Source organism: Capsicum annuum, chromosome 10 (assembly GCF_002878395.1).
Source record: "Capsicum annuum cultivar UCD-10X-F1 chromosome 10, UCD10Xv1.1, whole genome shotgun sequence".
NCBI classification, from domain to species: Eukaryota; Viridiplantae; Streptophyta; class Magnoliopsida; order Solanales; family Solanaceae; genus Capsicum; species Capsicum annuum.
This window is the reverse complement of record NC_061120.1, coordinates 102,479,127-102,502,914: the sequence shown is the minus strand read 5'-3', so window position 1 is coordinate 102,502,914 and position 23,788 is coordinate 102,479,127. Positions and strand designations below refer to the sequence as shown.

General features: G+C 37.2%; 1 long non-coding RNA gene across 1 annotated transcript in view; it reads left to right on the top strand.

The window, feature by feature from the left end:
- The first annotated feature begins 220 nt into the window (after positions 1–220).
- The window catches only part of LOC124888004, a 41,721-nt gene continuing 18,153 nt past the window's right edge, over positions 221–23,788 (top strand). The window contains exons 1-2 of the long non-coding RNA XR_007045828.1: positions 221–984; positions 12,399–12,462. This is a non-coding gene — a long non-coding RNA (uncharacterized LOC124888004). The remainder of the gene's footprint in view (positions 985–12,398; positions 12,463–23,788) is intronic.

Here is a 23,788-nt window from a genome sequence, read left to right as displayed (position 1 = left end):
AGTTTAAAAATGGTGTTTTTCTTACTAACAGTGCATCTTATAAATTTAATAAAAAATAAATAAATAAATAAATTTTAAATTATCATTACACTAATTTTTCTAAAAAGAATAAATAAATATATTAGAATATTATAAGCATCGTTAAATTAATTAAATAAAATTGGGTTGGGAAAATTGGATTTTTCTTATAAACTTAATTCTCTTGAGCCATTTACTCCTTGTTATTCAGCAAAAATACTAACCCAAAATTTCTCAAAATCTGCCTTAAGCCCAATTGGACATTGACCCATCCCAACATTAAACCCCTAATATTATCTCACCTCTCACCCAAACTAACATCTCATTTCTCCCATTTGCAAACGCTGATATCCAACTGACCACCAGATAATGGCAAATTCTGGTGTTCTTAGCCTTTCCCACCCATCTTTTCTCTGTTTATCTTCCCCATCACTGCACTCATCTCTCTCACAGCTTTTGTCTTCTCAAAACAAAGCTACAAAGCCCTTAATATCCACTGCCACTTTTGGAAAAGGTGGCAGAATTAAAGAATCATCGAATATGAGTCTGTTATACCTCAAAATCGATGGTCCAAGTCTTCCACCTTGAATTAGCGCCTTTTTCTCTCATCACATCAACCTGAAAAAGGTGAACGATTAATAATCAACCTTTCTCTTCTTCCAATTTGGCCCCTCTATTTCTCTTTGAGATTTGGGCTTTCCAAGAATTCAAAATTTGAATTCTTGAAGCCTCTATTGATAACCGATGTAGCACCCTCAAATTTGGCTATAAAAGGAGACTTTGGTCTCCCATTTATGATGAGAAAAAAAATCAACAAGAACAACCAAGAATTAGCATCTATCAAATTAGCAAAAGCATCACCAAATTGGTATTGCTCCCTATTTTCTTGTTCCCTTTCCGAGTTTGAAGTCCGAGTTTGATTTTGGATCTCCGACGAGGAAGCCTTAGATCGTTGCCCCAAAAAAGGTGCGAAGCCGCCCCCTTTTATTTCATTTTAGTTATCTTTTCCTTCATCTATATTGGATTCTATGGACATGGGATTCACCTTGATTTCAAGTTGGAGTTGTTGCTGTTGTTTTGGTCTTGCAGTTAAATATGTAATTTTAATTCCAAATGTTTGTTTTGTGTATGAATATGTAGTTTTGTGAATATACACGCATAGGTGTTTGTCATTTGTATTTTTGAGTTCTGTCTTTACATTTTGATGTGAGTCAAACATGGTCTCGCAAACACCTGTAAGAATAAATCCTATCCTATATATTTATGTTATGCTTAGCTTAGTGGTTTGCTGATCGTATGAGTTTGTCGCTCTTTTTGCCTAATTATTATGAAGATAAAGACAAAATAAAAAGGGTGACTGGTTGTTGGATTTTGTTCATAATATGTGATGTCTTTATGAATTATTTTAGTTTATGACTCGACATGAATAAAATCTTAAGTTCAAAGTATCATAAGGAGTCGTCTGGCTTGCTTTACTGGTGATGATCGTGAACTTGAACTAATTTGTTTGTTGTCACTCTGTGCTAGTCGAGATGTTCACTGGTTGATTCTAGGCATAAAAATGTGAAATAATATTGTTTTTTTTTATTCTTTTGAGACTATGTATTTATAGAATGTATTCATGACCTGCAATTTCACTTGTATAAACTCTATGTCACTTAAGTATGGCTGGATTTAAGATTATTTTGATATAAATGTAGGGTGTTTTCTAACGTCGTATCTCTTAAACTTGTCTTTATACCTAGTTAGGAATTCTACAACACGTGAGCAGCCTTTTCTTCTTAAACAGGGAAAAGTTCTAAAAGCTCTAAACTACATGGATGATCGGTTGTCCAACATAAAAATTTTATGTTATTTTCTTTGAATATTGGACATATCTGTAGTTATATCTTTAGTTTGAATATAAAGCCAAGTCCTATTTGTAGAATATCCATAACATTAAATCAATTTGAAGCCATACTCCAAAAGGCTCTAAGTGCTCAAATATGTGTAACTAGGTTTTTTTTCTTTCGTTCATTGTGACGTTGGTTCAAGTATTTTAAATATGATAATGGTTTCCCTAACTTTTCTTTGCTTGTACGTGTTATTCTAAGACCTCGACAGCCCTTAATTAGGCATGAAAATTGTTTGCATAAAGTCTTAACAACACAGGATGTTGACATATTTTCAAGTAATTAGGTGTTAAAGTTTGGATATAAAATTTTGTCTTATGTGTTATGTACAACATCATTTTGGTGACCATGAACTTAACATTTTTCTGTGATTTTTAAACCTTTTAAGACGAAGCTGAAATGACAATCTGTCTTATTTTCTTAAAGGGTCAAAGCTTTATAAAACTATCTATAGTGGAATGTTTGTTCTTGAACACTTGAATATGACATCTTGTTGGTATTATTTTAGGATAGCCATCTACTTAAACGGTATTTTTAACTTTTATAACATAGCATAATACAGGTTATACAAGCTTTAAATTTTGAAAGTATTATATTTAGTTCTCTATTTTTCCTTTCCGTTAACTTGGGAATTAAGAATGACTAACGAGGCTTGACAACTCAATGTGAAGGTAGTTTTTAACTTGTTTGAATAGCTCTTCTATGGCTAAGCATGTACCATCTTGTATTCATATAGTATAGGCAATTACCTTAAATAATCACACGATTTTAGGCTCTCAAACTAAGGTGAACAAGCTGGAGCTTATTTAATTTTTGAAAGATGATTTTGGTTGCTTCAAGTTATTTCGCTTGACTTGCTATGAAACACAAGCCTGAAGCAAGTAGTAGATTTTTGGTAGTCTACAGTTATCGATACCTTATTGTGCGCCTGTTAAGTGTTTCGTATTCTTGTAAATTAGTATGAATGAAGTTCAATATTTTTAGCGCGTTTAGCTATCCATATGTTTAGTTTTATTGTATGATTGGCTGGCTATAATAAGTTTTTTTATAATTTCTAGCTATTTTAGTTGTTCCTTCTTTGCCTGTTTGCATTGTTACAAGACTTTACCAACCCTTGTTTAGTAGGGGAGAGGCCACACCTGCTTTAATCTTTGAATTATGTCTAATTGTATGATTTTCAGTTTTACTAGTTTTATTTGATCTTACAACAAGAACATAGAGTTAGTCATTTCAGTCTTATGTGTGATTAAGTTAGTATGGATATGTCATTGCTTTGTTTTAGGTATTGTTATTTGTTCTTAATAACATGAGAAAGACTGTCCATGGATAATCTGCTGAGGGCGTCGCCTACCACATTCGTCTTGCCCGAATGATAGTGCAGGCTCATGTCATAATCCTTCAAAAGGTCCAACCAATGCCTCTGCCGGAGATTTAATTCTTTCTATGAGAAAACATACTTTAAACTCTTGTGGTCAATAAATATATCAATATGTACCCCATAAAGATAATGCCACCAGATTTTTAGTGCGAACACCACGACCACTAATTCCAAGTCATGCGTGGGGTAATTTCGCTCATGCACCTTCAACTACCTAGATGCATAAGCCACCGTTTTATCGTGCTGCATAAGTACACACCCAAATCCCACTTGGGACGCATCACAGTACACAACAAAACCCTCTGTACCTTTCGGAAGAGTCAAAACAGGTGTAGTAATCAACTTGTTTTTTAACCTCTCAAAACATTCTCACAGGAGTCAGACCACACAAACTTCACCTTTTTCTGTAGCAACTTAGTAAGTGGAGCAGCTATGGAAGAAAAACTCTCTACGAACCTTCTGTAATATCCTGCCAAACTCAAGAAGCTCTGAATGTCGGTTGGAGTTGTGGGTCTGGGCCATTGTTTCACTGCCTTAACCTTTTGGGGATCAACCTTAATCCCGCCACTAACACAATATGCCCCAAGAAAGCAATAGCATTAAGCCAGAATTCACACTTGAAAAATTTTGCATACAACTTATGATCTTTGAGGGTCTGAAAGATGATTCGGAGGTGACTGGCATGGTCCTCCTCACTCTTAGAGTAAATCAAAATATCATCAATGAAAACTATTACAAATAGATCTAGAAAGGTCCATGAATGCTACAGGGGCGTTAGTCAATCCGAAGGACATGACTAAGAATTCATAATGACCGTATAGGGTTCGAAAAGTTGTTTTGGGAATATCTGACTCTCTAACTGATGGTATCTCTAATGCAGATCTATCTTTTAAAAGTATTTAGCACCCTAAAGTTGGTCAAAGAGATCATCGATCCTAGAAAGAGGATATTTATTTTTAATAGTGACCTTATTCATCTGATGGTAATCTATGCACATGCGCAGGGAGCTATCTTTCTTTTGCACGAAGAGCACAAGTGCACCCCTGGGAGAAACACTAGGACGGATAAAAACTTTGTTTAAAGGATCTGCTAGCTGTTTTTTCAACTCTTTCAGCTCTGTAGGGTCCATTCTATATGGCGGAATAGAGATGGGATGGGTGTCTGGTAATAAATCAATACCAAAATATATCTCCCTATCAGGTTGTATTCCTGGGAGATCATCGAGAAATACTTTTGGTAATTCATTTACCACAGGGACAGACTGAAGAGAAGGACTTTCGGTACTTAAATATTTGACCCGAATGAGATGATACAAACAACCCTTGGAGATGAGTTTACGGGCTCTAAGGTAAGATATATAGTGTCCTCTAGGTGCTAAAGAATGCCTATCCCACTCTATCACCGGTTTATTCGGAAAAGAAAATGTAATGTTCTGGGTTCTACAGTCTAGCGTGGCATAAGATGAATGGAGCCAATCCATTCCTAAGATGACATCAAAATCAACCATATTAAGCTCTATGAGGTCTGCCACAGTATCCCGACTATAAACAGACACAACACAATTCCTATACACCCTTCTAGCCATAACAGAATTACCCATTGGAGTGGAAACAGTGAAAGGTTTTGCAATTACATCGGGTTCAAACCCAAAACCAACAGCCACAAAAGGGGTCACATAGGACAAGGTAGACTCGGGATCAAGTAAAACATATACATCACGAGAGAAAATTTGTAACATACCAATGACTACATCTGGTGAGGCCTCTGCTTCCTTGCGGTTTGACAAAGTATACAATCGGTTGTGACCGTTCCCGACAGCTGAAGTGGCGCCCTTCTGAGACAGCGGTGGTGCGGAAGAATTTTCATGTGACTTAGTTCCCCCAACATTACCTCTTGTTGTCAGGCATTCTCGATGGATATGGCCTGGTTGGCTGCACAAATAACATACCATGGTGCCAAACTAACATCTCCCTAGGTGGTTCCTTCCACATCAGTTACATCGAGGATATGATCTTGCAAACTGTGCCACGCTCCCCTGCGACTGTGTATCCTGTGCCCTGGGTCCATGATTAGTCCAAAAACTCTGAAATCGTCGGTCAATTTGGGGTCTGGGTGCTGGGGCGCTGGCTGCAGACTGTGCATTACCCCAAAACTTTTTCTTCTACCATTTGTTACCCTAATTACCCCTCTGCGGCTGACTGTGGCTCTGGTTTGCTATTTTGGCCCTCTTGGCCTGTCTGTCCTGCTCCCTAAATTCAGCGATTCTCCTTTTCTGCTCTTCTACTTGCTGCATGCGGACTGACAGTCTAGAGAAGTCCATGTCCCTTCTTAGTATTTCCCCCTTGCATTCAAGCACTAAGTCATCAGAAAGGTCGGATGCAAATTTTCTCATACAAGCTCTCATATTACCAGTCAACTCTGGAGCATAACGGGTTAGCTAGTTGAACCTTAAAGTGTACTCCTTGACACTCATTTTTCCTTGCTTTAGGTTCATAAACTCTTCAGCTTTGGCCTCCCTCAACTCTAGAGAAAAGAATCGATCTAGAAAGGCTTCCACGAACTTGCTCCATATTGTGGGCTCAACACTCTCACCCTTCGAATCTTCCCACTCACTATACCACTGATTTGCAACTTCTTTAAGCTGATAAGCTGTTAATTCCACCCTTCCATCTCATCGACATGCATCACCCTGAAAATTTTCTCCATCTCGTCCACAAACTCCTGTGGATCCTTCTCTACCTTGGTGCCAGTAAACTTGGGTGGATTCATCCTCATGAACTGACCCACCCGAGTAGCCTCAAATGTAACAGGTGCAGACCCAATATCCTCTGATCGTTGAGTCTGTGTTGCCACTAACTTGCGAAGCGTATGTATTGATTGCTGAATTCTGCATTAGACACCTCTCTCTCATGAGGTTGGGTGTGGTTAGTCCCTGATCGAGGAGCCCTAGGTGCCCTGGGTGGGCTGGTCTGAGTAGGTGGGACTCCCAAAGTAACAACTTTCGGAGTCTGAGATCTATTGCGTGTCCTCATCCAGTGAGTGGGCCGGACCTCATTAGTCTGACCATTCTGATCGTTAGAGCGGCATGGAGGCATGGTCGTTTTTTTTTAAATGCAAGAGATCATTGATTAGAGGACAAATGAGACTCCAAAGAACGAACTAAATCACAAAGAGGGGAAACATTCCTAAACGCCTAGTAGTCTCTTGCTTATAAGTGTGGCGCGCTACACACCCATAAACAAGAATTTACCCGATGCGATTTCGCAGACACCCTGGGACCATGAATCGTGCTCTGATACCAAGTTTGTCACGGCCCAAACTGAGGCCCTGGCCATGACGAGCATCCCGAACCATAAAGGCCCGGATGCCCCTCTCTATCTGGTAGTCATGCACAATGCTCATACAATAAAAGAAGATGCGGAATGAAATATAATACGAAATCATGGTCTTTCTGAATTAAATTTAAAAATGGAAAATAAAACCCAACAACAACTAGACAATATCTGAACTAGTCTGCGAAATCTCTAATACATGATAAAATGAAAACTGTCTGAAAACTGGGACAAGGCCCCCAGTAGACCCAAAACACAATAAATGACATAGTCTGAAGTAAGCAGGCCTTTTGAAACAAAGAAGGCTCACCACTGCACAGCTTGCTTCTCTCTGAAATCTCTACTGCTTATCCGGACCGTTAAATTGAGCCTCAGACCCTGAGAGGTAGGGGATCAATATAGTTGTACTGGTACGCAGAGTAAATCCAAAATAATAAATCAATTTAAGGGGGAAAGGCCTAAAGGCCAAATCAATAATAGCATTGAAACATTCAAAATGCATAATTTAAAACATAGATTTCAAAACCTCTTTTTAAAATTCATGCTTGATAAACTTTAAATCATGTTCAAGCGTTTCAACAACCTATGTAGTTTTTAGGATAAACCCCACGTACCTTAGGTTGTTTAGGAGGAAGAGTTGATTCCGAATCATAAGTTAGTTCTAAAAATTCTTGGCTTGAAGGAAAGAGCTCTTGATCTTAGGGGATGGGGTTAGGGTTTTCAATTTGATGTTAAGGGAGTTATTTTTATGAAAACCTACCTAAAGTGCTGATATGGTGTTTTAAATCTCGTGTTTGGAGCGTATTAGAATAAGGAAAAATGACCCAATTGCCCTTAAGCACGCGGATTTTTAAAAGCTGAAATAACTGGGCATCGACGATGTAGGCGACGCGGCGCGTCATAGGCAGAGATACGATACTCGACGTATCGCGCCTCTACCGCATCGAGCCTCAGTACTTTTCCTGCACAAAATTTGACCAACGTAATGGGCGACGCGGCGCGCCAAGATCACGTTGGTCGACTATTTTGGAACACCGAACGACGTCTAAACGCGGTCCAAAAAATTTGAAACTTGTCCGGGAACACCTATTGACCTTCCGGATCATAAACTAGCTAACATATCAACTATTGAGGGTTGGGAAGGTCGGAAATAGAATCGTCAAGATTTGGAGCTCAAAATGACTAAGTCCCTTTTTACACTTAGCAGTATTTTTAAGTTACTAGCCTCTCACACATGCCTCTAGGTGAATCAAGTGGAACAAAACTACGGGGTGTTACAAGCGACAATAGACCGTTATGTGTTTCATCTAGCAGTCTAGTGCCTCTTTCCCTTTTGCTAGCTTATTTCTTCCTTTTTAGATACTTGTTATTATTATCATTTAACATTTCACACGTTATTATTTTGAAATTGTGTTTCATATGTTCTTATTTGAATTAACGTTAATTCTTAATTTAAGAGTGAACTTAATTATTTCCTTTCTACCTCTTAGATTTTAAATTTATCATAATTGCTAGACTCATCTATTTAATTTATATCGTTAAATGATTAAAATTTGATAGGTTAAAACATATATTTTAGAATAAAGTCCGAGTTTATTAGTATTCTTTAATACTTCTTTAATACGAATTAGTAGTCTATCCTTAGGATCAAGTTAGTTCTTCACTAATTTGTAACATTTGATTAATAAAATATAAGTTTTTTCATTAAACTCGGAAAATCGCCTTTACTAATTTTGGATATGATAAATCAACTCTCTTCTCTCATCAATTTCAAATAAAAGATAGTACTTTTCAATTTGATTCCATGAGGCTTTTTCTTAAGATTTCAAACGACTAAAAAATATTCTTAAAACATAAGCCCTTTTCTTAATAAAAATAAATAAATCCTTATGTCGTTGTAGATTTAGATAACTAGTTGTTTAGCTATTCATTTAGTGTAGCATAACTAACCTATTGTTATGAAGTTTGATTAAAAAAAGGCAAAAGAGTCATTTTCTTAGAATTAAAAAAAATGTGAAGTTTTTAACATAATTAACTTTTTTAATTGAAAACTTTTGCAAGTAAATGATTTTAAATATCTTTCTTTTTGACAAAATAAGGTTATGTCATTGTTAAGAGATTTTATAAAAAGTTATTTCGGTAATATTTGGATAAGTAAATTTTTCGGCAAGGATGTTTTTAATTTTTTTTCTTCTTATAAAATAACTAGCGTATGTTATGGTAAGATATATATTTTACACTACCTATATCTTTTCTTAATTTAACATTTGATTTTCTTATCTAACCTCCTTAACAAGAATCGTTTAGTTAAGAAGACCTTAAAATGAAGTCTTTATTTTCTTAAAGGCAAAATGATCTTCTGGACCCCTGTATTAGGTCGGTTTTGTAAGTTGGACACTTCTACTTAAATGTTTGTCATCTGGACCCCTGAACTCACTAAAAAATAATATTTCAAATCCTTTGACTGTTGACTTTGCCTATGTGGCATTAAATGGCTGACTAGGACAAGGAGAGTGTAGTCATGCACCTGGGGTGCGAGTGGGGGTTAATTTTTGGTCAATTTTATATTAAAATAATTAAAAATAATTTAAAATAATATTAAAATTTAAAAAAAAATAGTCTTCTTTCCCTCCATCATTTTAATTAAAAAATATTTTTCAAAATTTAAAAATAATAAATTTTAAAAATAAAAATAAAAAACTCTCCTTTCCCCAAACCCCCCTCTCCGTCCAGCCCCCACCCCACCCTTCAGCCCTTCTCCCCCAACCCCCTCCCCCATCCAACCACCCCCCCACCCCCGTCCAGCCTCTCTCTCTCGTCCAGCCGCTCCCACCCCACCCTTCACCCTCGTCCCCTATCCCCCATCCAGCCATGGCGGCCATGGCATCACCATTAACGTCCTTCACCCCTATAGCTCTCTTCGTCCCCTCACCCCCACAGCCATGACTGTCATAGCCATCACCATCACCATGTAAATATCTTTCTCTTTGTTTTCTTTTTCTTCATCATCATAGATGGCAGATTTCTGGGCAATCCTTGAAGAGGGTCTTTGTTTTTTTTTTTTTGCCTTTTTTGGTCAAGTCTCTTTGCTGTTTTGATATTGTTGTTGTTGTTCATCACCATAACCATTGATATTATTGTTGGTTGTTCATAGTTGTGGCAAATATTGTTGTTGTTGGTTTTTTTAATCTTTTTTTGGTCAAGTCTCTTTGCTGTGTTGATATTGTTAGTGTTGTTCATCACTATCACCATTGATATTATTGTTGGTTGTTCATTGATGTGGCAAATACCATACCCCTCAGCCCCTCTCCCCCAACCCCCTCCCCTATCCAACCACCCCCTCACCCTCGTCCAACCCCTTTCTCTCATTCAGCCATCCTCACCCCACCCTTCACCCCTGTCCCCTATCCCCCGTCCAGCCATGGCTGCCATGGCATCACCATTAACGTCCTCCACCCCTATAACTCTCTTCGTCCCCTCACCCCCACAACAATGGCTTCCATAGCCATCACCATCACCATGTAAATATCTCTCTCTTCTTCTTCTTTTTCTTCATCATATATGGCAGATTTCTACGCAATCCTTGAAGAGGGTCTTTGTTTTTTGTTTTTTTTTTGCCTTTTTTGGTCAAGTCTCTTTGTTTTTTTGATGTTGTTGTTGTTGTTAATCACCATAACCATTGATATTGTTATTGGTTATTCATTGTTGTGGCAGATATTGTTGTTGGTTTTTTTTGTGCCTTTTTTTGTTCAAGTCTCTTTGCTGTGTTGATATTGTTGTTGTTGTTCATCACCATCACCATTGATATTGTTGTTGGTTGTTCATTGATGTGGCAGATATTATTGTTGTTGTTCTCAATTTAAATTTTTTTATTTTGTTTAGGATTAATTTTGTAACTTTTACAAATTGTTAAAGATATTTAAATAAAAATTAAAAATTCATTATGTTTGTGTATGTGATTTTTTAGTTAAAAATTTAAATTAATTAGAGAGAAATTTCAATTATTTGGAATAAATTTGATGTTTAATTAAATTTATTGCGTTTGTGTATTAGAATTTATAGTTAAAAATTTAAATTATAACAACAACAACAAACCCAGTGTATTCCCACATAATGGGGTTTGAAGAGGGTAAGATGTACGCAGTCCATACCACTACCTCTAAAGAAGTAGCAAGACTATTTCTGATATACCCTCGACTCAAGAGATAAAAAATTTAAATTAATCTAAATAAAAAATTTATTGTGTTTGTGTATTAGAATTTCTACAATTTATAAAAATAATTTATTTAATTATGTTTGTTAAAGATATTCAAATTTAAAAATAAAAAATTCATTTATGTTTGTATATATGAATTTATAGTTAAAAATTTAAATTAATTGTAGATAATTTTTAATTATTTGGAATGAATTTGATATTTAATTTGTGAGCAAAAATAAAAATATGATTATTTAAATTTTTCTACCATTTTTAAATTTTTTTATTTAATTAAATTATTTTTAATACTTAATTTGTCATGTAGCATTTTAAAAATGACTTGGAATTTCATGAAATACCTAAAAATGATGTGGCAGGTGACGTGGCAGGTGACATGGGAGAGTGTGTTACACTCTTCCAAAATGTGTTTAAAATATATTTTAGTGGGTTCAGGGGTCCAGATGACAAATATGTAAGTAGAAGTGTCCAACTTACAAAACCGACCTAGTACAGGGGTCCAGAAGATCATTTTGCCTTTCTTTTAATCACTTAGTTTACAACACCTGTTCTAATTCACCGTAGAACTAATTCGGTGACGACTTTTGTTTAGAGGTTTCCAATATGTTGTACCTCGATTTGACCCGTGTTAAAATGGGGTATAACAAGAATTAAGGAACTCAGATTCATGCACTCCAAAATATAGTAGCTCAGCAAAACAAGGTAGGTTATGGTTAATTGGTAGAATACCTTGGGTTAATTATATATAAATTATAGTTTTGATGGGAGATATCATTCTTAGGCCTTGGGCACAAAGTTGGGTTGGATTAACAACATGTGAAGCGTGAAGGGAACTTAATATTGTTATTTACGCTTTTACAATGAATATTGTGGCAGTAGTTAGAAGTTAAGTGGTAATACTTGAGGTAATCTTGAAACTATGAGAGTCGTGACGTAAACAGGTGTGTAATAGTGAGAGATGGGTAGTTTCATCATGGGTGAGCGTAAATTAAAGTAATGGAGTCGTTATGCGTGTCCTAATTGTAATTTAGCATAGTGGAGTAGTGTTTGATTAGAGAAGAAGGTTTCTTAATTGAAAGAGTTTACGGTAAGGGAAATCAAGTCCCGGAGGTGAGTTAAGTAAGGTACAAAATTATAGTAACAACACGTAAGTTGTACGTAGTTTATAATTGGTTAAGTGCTTTGTCCATAGGTTAAGGACATATGAAAGGTCTATTATGAATTTGCGGAAATAAGGAGATGGATTATAAAAAGTGGATTAGATGGGTATAAGAACGTAGGTTACGGTTTAAATTGCGGCAATAAATTTAATATGAATTTTGTGCCTATCCATGACTTGAATAATTGTGAATTAGCCTTCGGGCATACTTGTGATTTGTGAATTAGTTTGGTAATTTATTTCCTTCATATAAATGATGAATCTTAAACTTGACAGAGTGTCTTGATAAATTGTGTTATGACATATTTCTTACGCCTCTATTATAGTATTGTTTATATTGGTTGAGATGTTACCATATTGTTATAACTGAAGGGTCGATTACTATTCCAATACATATTTCTTACAGCCTGATACTTGAAGGGTCAGCTACCACATTGGTATGGTACGTGCACTGAGCTCGCCCTATATAGGTAATAACTACTAGGCATATAAGACCCCTTGGTATGTGAGTACACTTTCATAATTGAATTGATGGTCATCATGCATTATTTGTATCATTCATTCATTGAGTGTATGGTTGTCTTGTTTTTATGTGCTGCTAAATAGAAGTAGCTTAAGACGACCTGTGAGATGACTAGATAAACATAACTTTGTGTGTTGCACTTGTAATAATTAGAGTGTCATAAGCTCTCCCTACTAATGAAATTGCTTAGGTTGTGTTTTAATATCACTTGTGTAGTTACCTTAGGTGTACTGGTTAAAATCAAGAGAGGGATGCAATATAGAAAGATTAGAAAAGTTGTCAAAGGTATTTAGGAAGAACGATTGATGTTGAAGGCAGGTAAGCTGATTGTCGTAGGACGTTGTAATTATAGCGATAATAGGAATGTATTAGGTGATTTAAGAAATAAGGTTTATTAGAAGCGGTCAAAAGGATACCTGGAATAATGAGTATTAAATTTGACGATGTCATATATAATTCCTTAATTTTATATATGTTGTCTGTGTTTCTAACCTTGGTTGGTCGATGATGCCTACCTGTACGTGTGGTTTTTCTAATACTATTGTTATTTCCCCTTTTTGGGATATGGATATGCTGCAAGATCAATTGTGGTTCTTCATTTGATGTTGCAAGTATTCACCAGCAACTGCTACTCATTCTATTCGTACGGTGGAAGTTGTGTCCTTATTTGTCATTATTTTGGAGTTCTTGTACATGTCTAGGCTAGGTTTTTCATAGTGCTTATTTCTGAAGTTGTAAAGAATGTCGTTAATGAATATATACTTGTTTAACTTTATTAAATGATTGCCTAAAAGAATTATGTTTATTTTTGTATATCTGATTAGGTGGTAAGGGTTCTCCTATCTAGCTAAATTAGAGTAGTGTCTGCACAATTTCATAATTTAGGTTGTGATAGTTGGTATAGAGCCCTATGTTATCGGTCTCACAAGTACAAGAGTAATTGCTGAGTAGAGTCCTATAGATTTGTGTGTTGACATCCACATCAAGTATCAAAGGGGTTACAAGGCATCTAGGAATCATTCTCTTTTTTGTCTTCTATCATGCTACCTCAGTTGTTGTCTACCTGGGTTGAGTCCAATTGGTATCTACACGATTCCACTTAGTGTCTCTAGAACTGCAATTGGAACCTAGTCAGTCTAAATTGGTATCTCAATGGCGTTCAGAAGCTGAAATAGTTTGTTTTAACTAATGTGTCACGACCCAAACCAGGGACTGGCCGTGACGGGTATCTCAAGTCCACCGAAGACTGGAGACCACCCCCTTCGCCTAGTAAACCAGAACACAATATAATATATAACAATCGAATTCCAAACATATAACGAGGTATATAAGTATGACTCAAAAGAAGTCTAACAATTCAACAACAATTCCCAAGTCCACATTAATTCACATGCCCTCGATGATAGCCAAAACTAAATTAAGGAAAAGTATGACATAAGGAAAACGAAATATGAAATTGGGACTCCTGAAATATAGATGCTCACCACTTCAGTATGACTCACAAGCTATCCCTCGATCACTTAGTCACTGCAAAGGAAAGTTACAAGTATTTTCGATTCCTGCATCGTGTGGGGATACAACATTCGAAGACGGTTAGTGGGAGAGTACTAGCATATAACTCCGAGAACAGGAATAAAATAGTGCCATGATCAATATTTCAAAATTATTTGAAGCCAACACACATAATCATATATATATATATATATAAGCATGTCATGCGGGAAAGGGAACAAGGCTTAGCATGAAGTAAAATTTTGTCCTGGACTATGTAGCACAACTGTCATAAAAGGCACCCACAGGGTATATGAGTCTAGCTCCTCTGCTGAAAGGGACCCAGTATGTGTTAGCCACATAAATCGAAGGTATTAAAAAAGGCCAGGGAATGCCCCAACCCCACGTCAATCCAAGATACAAATATATCAATAGTGTGAACCATGCACACAGGTCATTACGACCAAACCTTATGTCGGTAAACATGAGATTCCTGTATAAGTCATCCAAGAGCCACACCTTCACGATTTAGCTACATAACCCCATCAATCCCAATTTAAAACAAGTTTCACATAACCTTTTCATTAACCACAGAATTATACATTAAGGCACACCACAAATATCGTCATGCCGTAAGCTTGCAGGCTTATAACTACGCCATTACAATTCCATTAACTTGGGGAATGCCTCGACCCTCTTTAGTTTATTAAATCAAGTTAGAGAAATGCCCCGACCACCTTTAGTTTATCAAATCAACTCGGAAGAATTCCTCGACCCCTAAGGTTTCAAATTCAGTCAAAACACGGTCAATAAGGCCTTCAAAATCCATGTTTAATCTTTTAACCGTTTATGCAATGCAATAGTATAAATGAGCAAGTCAAACCAAGTGAAAAATCCATATTTCAAACAATTTCACAAATGGGTTGAGGGAATGCGATTTTCAAACCAAATTTAATACCAAAATCATCAAATTGGGGGAATATCTCGACCCTCATTCCAATTCCCACACCCATGCACCCCATTAGTTCAAAACATGAAAATAAATCATGAACAATTGTATTAAAACCATGGGAAATCAATTCAAGATGCATTTATTCCAAAACCCTCGAACCCATATTCACAAACCACAATCTAATCACATGGATACAATTATAAACATATGATTATGATAAAATAATAGTGGGGGGAGAGTAACATGCCTTAGATACTGAAGAATTGGAAAGTAATCTAGAGCTTGGGACCCAAAGGATGAATATACGATGAAATCCTTATGCTTTCTTGGGGCTTTGAGTTTGAGAGTGTAATTGGGGAAATTAATCTCTTAAAACTGAAGAGAATAGTCTATATTATGCTTAAGGGTCATACATAGGTAAATGGACCACAATACCTTTATCCCAAGTAAGTAAAACAAAACTACATGGATTTTACATAAGGGCGAGGCATGGACCTTATCGCGGAGACTAAACTCCATGCCATGGACCCTAACGTGAAGATTATCCTTCATGTTATGGACCCTATCGCAGAGATTATACTTCGTGGTCCAAAACCGCCCCGAACCCCATCTAAAAATTCTGAAACTCTCTCGAAACACCTCATTCACATTCCTAAACATAATTTGAGTGAAAAATCGACATATCGAACACGGGAGAGCCAAAAATAAATTATTCAAAATTTTGAGGGGTTACATTATCCGCCCCTAAGGATCATTCTTCCCCAAATGATGAGTTAGGACGCTTATGGCACGAGAAATAGCAAGAGTCTACCAGAATAAAAAACAAAAACTCAGAAAGTAGCAAGATGAAAACGAAGCCTATTCCTCAAGCACTGTTACCCAAAACGGGAAACAAGAATGAATACTTGTACTTAATATCCTCTTTGACTTTCCAAGTAAGGAACTTCCTTGAGCTTTTAGTTTCTCCATAAAACCTTCACTGAAGCCACATCCTTAGTCATCAAACGACGGACTTGCCTATCCAGTATCTCAATCGGTACCTCCTCATAAGACAAGGAGTTTGAAATGCCCACACTCTTAATAGGCGCCACCAAGGAAGGATCACCCACGTATTTCTTAAACATACAGACATGAAAAGGGTGAATACAACCCAAACTTGCAAACAATTCTAGCTCATAGGAAATATTCCTCACTCTCTTCAAAATCAAATAGGGGCTAACGTAACAGTTCTAAGCTTTCCTTTCCAAATTAAATTACTCCCTTCATAGGAGACTCCTTAAAAAACACCCGATCATCAACATCAAATTCCAACTCTCTTTGCGTAATGTCTGCATAGAACTTTTGGAGACTTTAGGCTATCTTAAGCCTATCCCGAATCACCTTCAGCTTCTTCATGGCTTGATGAACTAAATTAGGATCGAAAAACCTTGTCTCACCAACTTCGAACTACCCAATTGGTGATCTATACCTCTTACCATACAATGCCTCAAACGGAGCCATACCAATGCTAAAGTGATAGCTATTAGTGTAAGCAAACTCAACAAGAGGAAAATGGTCAACCCAACTACCACCAAAGTTAATTACACAAGCTCAAAACATATCTTCCAAAGTCTGAATGGTCCTTTCTGCTTGTCCATCTGTCTGCGGGTGGAAAGTGGTGCTAAGGTTCACCTTAGTCCCCCAACATCATTGGAACAACTGCCAAAAATGAAATGAGAACTGAGTACCATGATCTAAAATAATGGAAACTGGAGCACCGTGTAACTTCACGATCTATTGGATAAATAACCTTGCATAGTCCTCAGCAGAATAATTAGTCCTTATCGGCAAGAAGTGAGTAGTCTTTGTTATCCTATCCACGATGACATAAATGGAATCAAACTGCTGACGAGACCACGGAAGATCGGTAACAGAATTCATATTACACTTCCCACTTTCACACAGGCAACTCAATCTTTTGAGAAAACCCACGGGGCCTCAAGTGCTCCACCTTCACTTATTGACACACCATGAACTTAGCCACAAAATTAACCACGTCCCTCTTCATGTTATTCCACGAATAAATGTCCTTAAGGTCATGATACCTCTTTGTGGAGCCAGGATGAATCAAATAATGCAATTCATGAGCTTCGGCCAAAATTCTACATCGTAGCCCATCCACATCGGGAACACAGAACCTCCCTCAATACCTCAAGATACCATCACCACCAATATCAAAATCCATCACCTTTTGCTTACCCACATCATCCTTGATTTGCATCAAGATATGATCCGACATTTGTTTCTCCTTCACCTCAGTGCCAAGAGATGACTTTGCTACCTTTTGCACAAACACACTACCATCTCAAAATCTAAAAGATGAACACCAAGATTAGACAAATGGTGAATATCTTTTTCCAAGTCTCATTTCTCTTCATCCACATGGGATAAACTCCCTATAGATAACCTGCTAAGAGCATCAACAACTACGCTAGCCTTACCTGTGTAATAATGGAGACCCAAGTCATAGCCCTTAAGCAACTCGAGCCACCTCTTTTGCCTGATATTCAATTCCTTTGGGTGAATACATATTGCAAAATTTTATGATCTGAATAAATATCAACATGGACTCCATATAGATAGTGTCTCCAAATCTTAAATGAGAACACCATAGCCAACAACTCCAAATCATGAGTTGCATAATTCCTCTCATGAACTTGCAACTTCTTAGAAGCATATGCTACCACCTTGCCATGCTGCATTAACACATAACCAAGTCTCACAGGGGACTCATCACAATAACCACGAAGTCTTCAGTACCATCGAGCCGAGTCAAAATCAGAGCAGAAGTCAATTTATCTTTCAGTTTCTCAAAACTCCTTTCGCAAACATCGGACCATGAAACTTTACCTTCTTCTAAGTCAAATTAGTCAAAGGTGCGGTAATCGACCAGAAGCTTTCCACAAACCTCCTATAATAACTATCTAAATCCAAGAAGCTTTGAATATTGATTTAAGTCATGGGTTTAGGTTGCTTCTTAACCACCAAAACTTTCTATGGATCCACCATGATCCCTTCACTAGAAACAGCATGACCCAAAAAAGTGACAGCATTCAACAAAAATTCACACTTCAAAAGCGTAGCATCAAACGTTGATCCTTTAGGGTATGTAACACGATACAAATATGATTGGTTTGATCCACTTTACTCTTTGAATTTACCAAAACTTCATCTATAAACACAATTATGAACAAGTCCAAAAAATGACAAAATACCCAGTTCGTGAGATCCAAAAATGCCATCGGGGCATTGGTTAACTCAAAAGACATGACCAAGAACTCAAAATGTCCATATCAGGTACGAAAGGCAGTCTTAGGGATATAATCATCCCTAATCTTTAAATGATGATAACCCGATCAAAGGTCAATCTTAGAGAAATATTTAGCACCCTAAAGCTGGTCAAATAGATTCTCGATCCTAGGAAGAGGGTACTCATTCTTCACTATCGCCTTATTCAATAGGTGGTAGTCAATACACATCTGAAGAGAACCATCCATCTTTTATGTATGAAAAGAATGAAAACAACCCACAGAGAAGCACTAGGACAGATAAAACCCTTGTTAAGAAGATCTTTTAACTGTTCTTTAAGTTCTTTCAACTCGGCTGGAACCATTCTATAAGGAGGAATAGAGATTGGACGAGTGTCCGAAAGAAGATCGATCCAAAACTCAATTTCCTTATTGGGGGAATGCTCGAAATATCATCAGGGAAAACCTCACAGCAAATTCACTAACAACGGGAGCAGATTGCAACAAAGGACCATCTGAGTTATAATCTTTAATTTGGACCAAATGATAAAGACACCACTTGGAAATCAATTTTCGGGCTCTAAGATATTATATGAACCTACCATTAGGCACTAGAGAACTCCCTTCCCACTCAATAATCGACTCATTAGAGAATTTGAAAATTACATTACGTGTCCGACAGTCTAAAGAGGTATAGCACGAATACAACCAATCCATCCCCAAGATGACATCAATATCTAGCATGTCTAATTCAATCAAATCCATCAAAGTTTCCTTAGCACCAACAAATACCACACAACCTCTCTAGAACTTTCTAGCAACCACCGAGTCATTCACCGAGGTACAAACAGAAAATGGGTCTGAAGTATACTTGAGACCAAAACCAAAATACAACAACAACAACAACAACAACAACAAACCCAGTGTATTCCCACTTAGTGGGGTCTGGGGGGGGTAAGATGTACGCAGTCCATACCTCTACCTCTGATGAAGTAGAAAGGCTGTTTCCGAAAGACCCCCGGCTCAAGTCACGAGATATCACACAACACATAGTACAGCACAGAAGCAGATGACATAACATAGATACGGCACCCATAAGGAATATAAATGGGGTCACATAAGAAAAGGAATAATAACATTATAAATAGATCCTCTATCAAAAGAAATTTTAACTTTAAAAAAATTATTATTCTTTATCAAAATACATAGCCACAAATGGGGTCACATAAGAAAAGGTAGACCCTGAATCAAGAAGATAATATACATCTCAAGAGAAGAGTTTTAGCATACCAATAACAACATTAGGAGATGCCTCAAAATCCTAACGGGTGGCAAGAGCATACAGACGGTTCTGACCAGTGCCAAAGCTAGCACCCCTTAGAGCAGGAACCAAAGAAGCAACAACTGGGACATTATTATTCCTTGTAGCAACATCACCTAAAGGATAGTTCCTCTAAATGTGGCCAGACTACTACATCTAAAATATTTATTCCTCCTCTCATCACAAAATCTACGGTGTAACTATCCATAAAATCTATAAGAAAGATATACTGGAGCTTACTGGGACCCACTAGCCTGAGATTGGGCACCTTGTGCCTTAAACCCACTATTTCTTTGAAGATGGCGACCACCGGATAGCTTAGGATAAAGAGCACTGGTCGTCAAATAAGAACCTAAATTACCCCACCTTGTTATACCATTTTCAATCTCTACCATTCTGCTGACCTTCACTCCAATTTGAATACGAAAACTTCGTACTCTGCTTCTCCCCCCATCTCTACTTGCTTTTTCTTTTTCTCTTCAACTTGTTGATACAAACCTTAAGTCTAGAGATGTCGATATCCTTCTTCTACAAGGTGGCCTTGCTCTCCAAAATCAAATCACGTGATAACTAAGAAGTAAACTTTCTTATTTTAGCCCCCATGCTAGATACTAACTCCAGAGCATAATGGGACAACTGATGAAACTTTAATGCATACACCGTTACATTTGTTTTTCCTTGCTTCAAATTCACGAAATCTTCTGCTTTTCCTCCCTCAACTCCTGAGGAAAGAAACGATCTAGAAAGGCATTAGAAAAGTTATCCTACAGTACCACCTCTGTATTATCATCCCAAGACTGATCCCACTCTTCATACCATTGATACGCTATATCCTTCAATTGATAAGTAGAGAATTCCACACCCTCTACATCAGTAGCATGCATAACCCGAAAGATCTTCTCTATCTCATCTATAAAACCTTGAGGATCCTCCTCAACCTTAGTACCACTGAAAGTTAAAGGGCTCAACCTCATAAACTGACCAACTCATGTAACCTCAAATGAACTCCCAACAATACCAGCAGGACCAGTCTGACGTGACTGAGATGTCACCAATTGGGTCAACAGATGAATGGATTGGCGAAACTCAACATTAGTAATATCTCCCTGAGGTAATTGAGTACGCGTACCACCAGCTGAAGAAGGATCGGTGGAGATAGGTGGAACTCCATGGGGGTAATCAGAAGCAGCGACTCTTGACTGGGTCTATACTCCATAAGTTGGACGAGATTTGCCTACATTGTCCTCAGGCGGGACAGATGTATTTACCAGAGCTTCAGATCATCTGGGAGGCATGATATGAAAAGCGAAAAAATGGGAATTATAGGAGACTTCAACACCCTAGACTTTATAGCTCGAAAGTAGATCACAAAAAAGTGAAACATTCCTAAATATCTCGTAGCCTCTCTCTTATAATTATGGCATGCTACACACCTATAAAAGAGACTACTTGAAATGACATTGTGGAATCCCAACTGATCATGAACCTAGGCTCTGATACTAACTTTTTCACGACCTGAACCAGTCTGTCTATGATAGGTATCTCAAGTCCATCAAGAATCGGAGACCACCCCTTCGCCTAGTCAACCAGAACACAATATGATATAATAGCCGAATTCCAAACATAAAATGAGGTATATAAGTATGACTTAAAAGAAGTCTAAGAATTCAACAACAATTCCCAAGTCAACAGTAATCCACAAAGCCTCTAACTATAACCAAATCAATTTAAGTTGGGACATGCCCCCGACGATAGCCAAAACTAAACCAACAACAACAAACCCAGTGTATTCCTACACAGTAGGGTCTGGGGAGGGTAAAATGTACACAGTCCATACCAGTATCTCTAAAGAGGTAGTAAAGCTATTTCTGATAGACCCCCGGCTCAGGATGCCAAAACTAAACCAAGAGGAAGTATATCACATAAGGAAACCAAAATATGAAATGAGGGTTCCCAAAGCATGGAAGCTCACCACTTTAATCTGACTCACGAGCTCTCCCATGATAACCTAGTCACTATGTAAGAAAAGTATAAGTATTTCTAGTTCCTGCATTGTGTGGGGATACAACATCCAGAGATGGTTAGTGGGATAAGCACTAGCATGTAACTCAGGTAACATGGATTAAATAGTGCCATGATTAATATTTCAAAATCATTCAAAGCTAATGCACATAATCAATATGTATATATATATATATACAAGCATGACATGCAGTGAAAGGGAACAAGGCTTAGCATGAAGTAAAACTTTATCCTGGACTATGTAGCTCAAACGTCATAAAAGGCACCCACAGGCTATATGGGTTCAGCTCTCCCTGTTGAAAGGGCCCCAATGCGTATTTGCCACATGAACCATAAGTATCAAGAAGACCAGGGAATGCCCTGACCCCACGTCATTCCAAGTTACAAATATATCAATATTGTGAATCATGCACACAGGTCATCAAGATCAAACCTTATGTTGGCAAACATGAGTTTCCAGTATAAGTCATCCAAGACCCACACCTTCACATCTTAACTATATAACCCCTATTAAACCTAATTTAAAACAATTTTCACATAACTCATTCATTAACCATGGAATTATACATTAAGGCACACCACAGGTATCGTCATACGATATGCTTGCAAGTGTAGAGCTATGCCATTACAATTTCATCAACTTGGGGGAATGCCTCAACCCTCTTTAGTTTATTAAATTAAGTTAGAGGAATGCCCCGACCTCCTTTAGTTTATCAAATCAACTTGGGGGAATGCCTCGACCCCTAGGTTTCAAATTTAGTCAAAACACGGCCAACGAGGCCTTCAAAATCCATGTTTAATCTTTTAACCATTTGTGCAATGTAATAGAATAGATGAGCAAGTCAAACCAAGTGAAAAAACCATATTTCGAACAATTTCACAAATGGGTTGAGGGAACACGATTTCCAAATCAAATTTAATACCAAAATCATCAAATTGGGGGAATACCTCGACCACCATTCCAATTCCCACACCCATGCACCCTGTTAGTTCAAAACATGACAAAAAAGCATGAACAATTGCATTAAAATCATGGAAATCAATTCAAGGTACATTCATTTCAAAATCTTCAAACCCATATTCATAAACCACAATTTAATCACATGGATACAATTATAAACATATGCATTTGATAAAATAATAGTGGGGGAGTGTAACATGCCTCAGATACACAAGATTTGGAAAGTAATTTGGAACTTGGGACCTAGAGGAAGAATATACGATAAAATCCTTATGCTTTCTTGGGCCTTTGAGTTTGAGGGTGTAAATGGGGAAAATAATCTCTTAAAACTGAAGGTGACAGGATATATTATGCTTAAGGGTCGTACATATGTGAAAGGACCCTAATACCCCTCATCCCAAGTAAATAAAACAAAACTGCACAAATTTTACATAGGGGCATGGACGGACTATATCGCAGAGACTAACCTCCATGCCACGGACCCTAACATAGAGATTATCCTCCATGTCATGGACCCTATCGCGGAGATTATCCTCCATGAAATAGGGATATCTTAGAGGCTCACTGATTCTGTGGTCCAAAACAACCTCGAACCCCATTCAAAAATTCCAAAATCGAGACACCCCATTCACATGCCTAATCACAATTTGAGTTAAAAAATGATGTTTCAAACACAGGAGGGCCAAAAATAAATTTCTCAGAATTTTGAGGGTGTTATATAATGTATACAAATAAGAGGCATAGGTGTGGTAGGTTAGTATTGACTTTCATCAGTTTAATTGAGTGATTTTTATCTTTGTTATCTTGATGTTATTTGTTTTTAGCTAAGTGAGTTTATATAATTTCGAATGAAATTAATGGGATGGAATTATGCATTAATTTTTTTTAGGTGTTGTATCTTAGATTAGAACTTGTTGTTCATATGTGGTGAGGTAATGAGTGAGTATTGATTTAAATAATCAGTTAAGGTAAGTCATAATTTATAATTGTCATAGATTAATCCAATAATAGGTAGTTATGTTTGTCATGGATGAGGTGGAGACCACAAGGATTTTATTTTGGCATCTTCATATCATCAAAGAGGGAGAAAAGACCAAATTCCCCCTAGATTATTGGTTAAGAGTTGTTGCAGTGGAGGGGGTGTCACTGCAATTGGAGTGCTATAGCAGTTCCATAGTCATTATGCCCAACTGTTGAGGACTGCTATAGCGGACCCTTTATCAACATAATGGTACCGTT